This window comes from Mycetomoellerius zeteki, unplaced genomic scaffold (assembly GCF_001594055.1).
Source record: "Mycetomoellerius zeteki isolate Tzet28-1 unplaced genomic scaffold, Tzet1.0 scaffold70, whole genome shotgun sequence".
In the NCBI taxonomy this organism is placed as follows: domain Eukaryota; kingdom Metazoa; phylum Arthropoda; class Insecta; order Hymenoptera; family Formicidae; genus Mycetomoellerius; species Mycetomoellerius zeteki.
The window spans coordinates 3,271,279-3,277,278 of record NW_017257720.1 but is presented as its reverse complement, the minus strand read 5'-3'; the positions used below and the strand labels follow the sequence as shown (position 1 = coordinate 3,277,278).

General features: G+C 32.6%; 1 protein-coding gene across 1 annotated transcript in view; it reads left to right on the top strand.

Annotated features, from left to right (window-relative positions):
* The window catches only part of LOC108729140 (disintegrin and metalloproteinase domain-containing protein 10), a 74,754-nt gene that overhangs the window by 9,885 nt on the left and 58,869 nt on the right, over positions 1-6,000 (top strand).

Below are 6,000 nucleotides of genomic sequence, written 5' to 3'. Positions count from 1 at the left end.
TAGTAACTAGAGAAACTTTAAATAAATTATTAAAATTTTGAAAATAAAAAGTGTGACAGGTAGTCTTAAACTATATTTTTCATACCTTATAAACTTATAAAATTAAATGATAGAAATAGAAGAAAAAAAATATATCATCGTGTATAAAACTATAAGAAACAACAAATTTTACCAAAATTACCAATAAATTACCATTTTACCGTAATTTTACCGTAAGTGATTGTAAAGTTGAATTTGACAGTAATTTTGCATCTCTATTATACTTAGATCTCGTATAAATATTATAGATAGGTACTACTTCCTACTATTACTAATATTTGTTATATTATCATTATTAATATATAATATTTATTATAAAATATTGTATTCAATATTTATTATAAAAGTAGCATTTCTAAAATGAAAACTGAGACTGTTTAAATTTTTTTTTAAAGAAGTATCTTTTTTAAAACAATGTCTACGTCTCCACAATTTTAATTATAAGAATTAAAAGCAATATTGCATTCTCTCTCTCTCTTTCTCTCTCATATCTATCAATGCGGATGATTATTTTACGGAGACATCGTTTGTGAGTCACTTCCTTCTCACTTTGGGCTGGGTGACTCGTCTTGGAATGATCATCAAATGCGAACCGTGCAGTAAATTCACCGTTTCGCCGTGCCAGGACTTACGAAATGCGAGTAATGGCTTTCGCCGCACCAGGTCATTCTTCCGCCTGCACGGACGAGGTGCGATAAAGCTCCTCCTCGTACGAACATCGCGTCGACATTCCATTTTCGGAATGTAGTGTCTATCCCGCTCGGGGACCGCCTCTACATAGTGTACCGAGAGAGTGTATCCGACCGCAGTGCTTTGCAGCGCCCCACGTAATTTATTTTGGCAACGAACTTTAGAGTTTCTTGAAATATTGCGTCCTACCTACCTAATTGTGAACTTTACATCCGGTCGGAAAAGAGAACATGCGACGCGAGAAAATGAACAAGGATTCCATTTTTGACAAAAGTCTCTGTTCTCGGAACTCGGGTTTGTTAAATTGATTGAAAATAACGTTTGAACAAAGTCATCAATGGAACCTTGACATTTTGAAGTCTATGTAAATTTGCTTACAACTCTTTTCGAATTTAGGCCTCGTCACGATCTCTTTTTATCAAATATTATAATTATTTTATAGAGAGTATAGCGTTATAAAAGGACGTAAAATAAAGCTTTCTCAAGTCTTTTATATTTATTATTTTCACTGTATTTTGATTGTATTTTTGTTGCAATAATGTAACTCGGAATGTAATCTTAAATCTTATTTCGGTCTCTTCGTCACGCTTGGGGACAAAGTCCCAAGCGAAATACTCTAAAGGATCCGCGGTGGCGTTCGTTGTTCATTGCTCACGAGCTTAAGCGTAAACATGATTTATTCGCGGATTATGCGTCGTGTCATCGTGGAAAAACGTATTATCGTCCCGGTGATGTCGAGCTTGCGCGCCAACGCGACGCGACGCGTCGCGATGCATGCACTTTTATTTATCCATTAAAGCGTGCGTTTCTTGACGTTGCTACGGCACGCCAGATCGGCATATGTTAAAGTTTATATATGTGTATATATTTAGTTCATATACACATACATGTCGTCCTTTCCCGAGAATGCATCCACTATTTCATTTTGTGCTTTTGCGAATATGGGAATACGCAAAGGTATATGGATCTATGTGGCCTGTTTCGTTTCGAGGTGCCTGTCAGATCGAGTTTTTATTTAAAAAAAATATATGAACCTTCTTTTGCATGCCAAAATGTTGGCTGCGTTTAGCAGAGAAAACTAATCAGCGCTTAGTGATTCTTTTGATATATGATTGGTTTTTGTCTTTTAATTCTTCGCTGAATCTAGTAGGACAGTGGCTACGTTTACACTGTGCGCTTAATCCGCGACCTATACGATAGGTGTCTTTGTTTAATATACAGGATAAACAAGGACGTCTATTGTATAGGCCGTGGACTAAATGCACGGTGTAAACGTAGCCAGTGCTCGGTATTAAGCCGCGTATACATCTAGCGAACGAACACCGAATGCGAATTGGACGTTTGTGTTTGTGTTTGTGAACAGTTTATTCTTTTTCTTGATTGTACCGAATACTAGCATTCGATTAAATTCGATGTTCGTTGCACATAGTAATTAAACGTACTGCGACTTTTATGTAACAAATAATAACATAAACTTTTGCGTTTGCTGTTCGTTCGGTGTTCGTTCGCTAGGTGTATACATGGCTTATGATGCACATTTCGGACTGATTCCAGCGAGCGACCCCCACTACCGCTCGAATCTCAGCGGTCAGGCGCCAATTGCTCACGTGACGCTCTGACTCAGGAGCGTCTCTATATCTTATTGTTAAATGTGCTGTGGTCATATCTTTCGTTGTTAAAGAATATCTTTCTTGCTAAATAATTTTTATTTTCTTAAAAAATAAAGTACTAAATTTTCTATCATTAATGTATTAATATGCTCCATATAATGATATAATTGTAGCAATAATACGTGTATAATAATTAGAGTTCCCCGAGAAAAAATGTTTTACATATAATTATATAAAATTATATAACTATATAGTATTTTATTTTTTAAGAAAATAAAAATTATTTAGCAAGAAAGATATTCTTTAATAACGAAAGATACGACCTCAGCACGTTTAAGATATAGAGACGCTCCTGAGAGAGAGAGAGAGCCAGAGCGTCACGTGAGCGATCGGCGGCCCGCTCGGCCGTTGAGACTCAAGCGGTAGTGAGGGTCTCTCGCTGGAATCAGCCCGAAATTGTGCATCTAATGCCCGTGTCACACTACGTATTGGAGATTGAGGATTGCGAATTAAGGATTGGAATTCGATCAATCAGGTAATTTTAAGTTTAATCCGTTTCGTTCTAATTTGGCTGAATTCTAATCCTTAATTCGCAATCCTCAGTTTCCAATGCGTAGTGTGACACGGACATAAAGCTGGAAACACAATGGGCACAGGCAATAGGCACAACAAGCAACAGGGAATAACGAGCCGTCCAATCAGAGCTCTGGGATACAATATCGAACTTATACTCCAGAGCTCTGATTGGACGGCTTGTTATTCCCTGTTGCCTGTGCCTATTGCCTGTGTCTATTGTGTTTCCAGCTTAATGCCGAGCACTGTAGTAGGAAGTGTAGGAATCAAGGTAGGAACCAATCATATTAAAAAATCACTAAGCGCTAATTGATTAGTTTTCTCTGACGAACGCAGCCATTATTGTACAGTCGTGGACAGAATTGTTGCAACATTTTTTTTCCGATGAGTTTCGGAATTCAGCCTTGCTCGTAAAGCGGTTGAATAGTTAAACGGTTAGATCCATAAAGTCTGTTCTATACAATAGAGTCGCAAGCTGCATCATAAGCCATAAAAAATTAACCATCAATCGTAGTCGATTATTTTTGTCATATTCAACTGTGATTGGCCAATTTCTCACAGCTTACAATTTGTGACCCTATTGTAGAACAGCTATAAATAAGAACCAATTGCTCCGTGAGGAGGCTTCATTCCGAAATCCATCGAAAAGAAAAGAGTGTTGCAATCGTGTTGTCCACGACTGTACACGCTAAATTCATAATTAAATTATACTAATGTTAATTAAAATTTAAAATATTTTCATAAAAAATATAATGTATTAACATTACACATGCTAAGCATTAACCGACAGCAGTTTAACTGAAAATAATCTTGTTATTAATTCCATAAAATTATTAGTGAAACAAATATATCACGCCCTTTTGTTTTAATAAGATATTTAATTTTAATAAGATATGTGATTTTAATAAATATTAATAAGTTATGTGTGATATTAATACTATTGTTGAATAAACAAGATTATTTTCAATTAAACTGCTGTTAGCTAATGTTATTCATACAATATCATTTTTTTTCCATATATATAGGTTGCTATTACTCCTATATATATCGTTAATTTAACTAAAACAATGGAATTATAAACTATTTAACTTAAGAAGTGTATTTAAGTCAAACTTAGTCGAGAACTTAGTTTATTATTTACTAAGTGCATACATTAATAATGTTAATTAGATGTTTATTTTGAAATCAAGCTTAATTACAGAAATAGATCGATTTATATTTTGACACACATGGAAGTAAAAAATAACAAAATGTTATTTTATTCAAGGGATTGAGTTACCATTGATTGTTCCTTTCATATCTAATAGTGCAATCGATTGAAAATAAAATAAATGATAGTTACACAATTTTATTATGTAGAGATTGAACTAAATTTTTTAATTTTTCTCAACATGTATTAGTTTTTTAATTATTACCTCTGTACTTCGTGGCATTTTTGTAAATTACACAACGTTGCATATTTCTGAGTTTATTCCGACATGTTTTTTGAACGAGAATCATCAATGGGAATAACTAAGACATTCGTTACTTGAGATTGTTGAACAACATTTAATTAAATATAAAATTGATAACCAATTAAAAGAAAATGCATTACTTCTGCATTTTCATTATCATAGATAAATGAAAAATTAAATTCTCTAATAAAAAATTATAACAAGACACTATTATTATTCATTCTTTGAAAGTGAGAATCAGTGTATTATTACTGACTTCAGTGTTATACTTATAACTGATGTAATCATTAGCAAATATTTACTGTTTTTTCGTAATAACATACTAATTCACTTTAGAGATTATGGTTCCTTGCAGATTGAAATGCAATTCGATCTGCAAAAAATCATAATCTCTAAAAGTGAATCAGTGTATCATTATTGAAAAACAGTAAATATTCATCGATTAGATCAATTATAAGTGTAGCATTGAAGCCCCTTGATTCACTTTTAGAAAACAGCTCGTGAAACGTATATTTTTTCATGATCTTATAAAAGTTTGTAATGTTGAATAGGAATATAGGTATCCGAGATAGAGATGTGTGTTCCAATTTTCAAAAGATCGATCTTCCTAAATATTAGCAATTTTAAATCGATCTATTTTGTGAGAAAAATTGATTTTTTTAACTAAAAAGGACTATTTTAAACCGATCTCTTTGTAAAGAATTGTTTCTTTTTTTTACAAAAATGGCAATTTCGAAACAATTTTTTTGTAAAAAATCAATTTTTAGTGAATGTGTGAATCGTATATCTCTGATTCAAAGTGTCTGTTGCTAATTATATTTCGACTAGTGAAATCACCATTTTCAGAGAGACATAAAGCAGTTTCGTCCGTCGAGTATTAACAATACGAAAGTCACTCTCGTACCAGTCGCGCATTTCATTTACATGTTTCAAAACTTTTTCCATGAAAAATGCAAAATGTTTGCGCGCTGTAAAACTGATGTATTTCACGAGCATTTTTAATCGTTGTTACTCATTAATAATCTCACTGCATTGTTATGTATAAACGAATTTCACATCCAGTTCTGTGATGGAATTAGGAAATGAAATGAGATTATACTACGAGAAATAATCTCGATTGATCAAACAATTCAACGAGTAAATCAGCAACACGAAATTTTGTAAATATTGAAAAAATTCGTATTTATATAAATTAAATTTTCACATTTCGTTGATATCAAATTGTCGCTTCTTGCTAAATTATTAATGTTACACTGAAAAAAACTAATAAATATTTGTTTGAATAGTTCTAAGTAAATATTTACTAAATGTAAACATATATTTATTTGATATAAAAATCATTAATTTGATTTAATTATCATTTTTTCTATAATAAATATTTATTTATTTTAAGTAAACGTTTACTTATTATTAGTATTATTCAAAGAAATATGTATTAAGATTTTCTTTCAGTGTAAACATTATTAGATTATAATGTTTGGAATATTTTTCTTATTTAATGTAACGCAGAGTTGTTTGTGCAATCCCTTGTGGAGTCCCCCATATACTGTATACCGTATATGTCTACCATTAACCTGCCACGTTATACGAGACCGCTCGCACGAACAATTCTCTAGTCGTAATTGCCGAGTCGA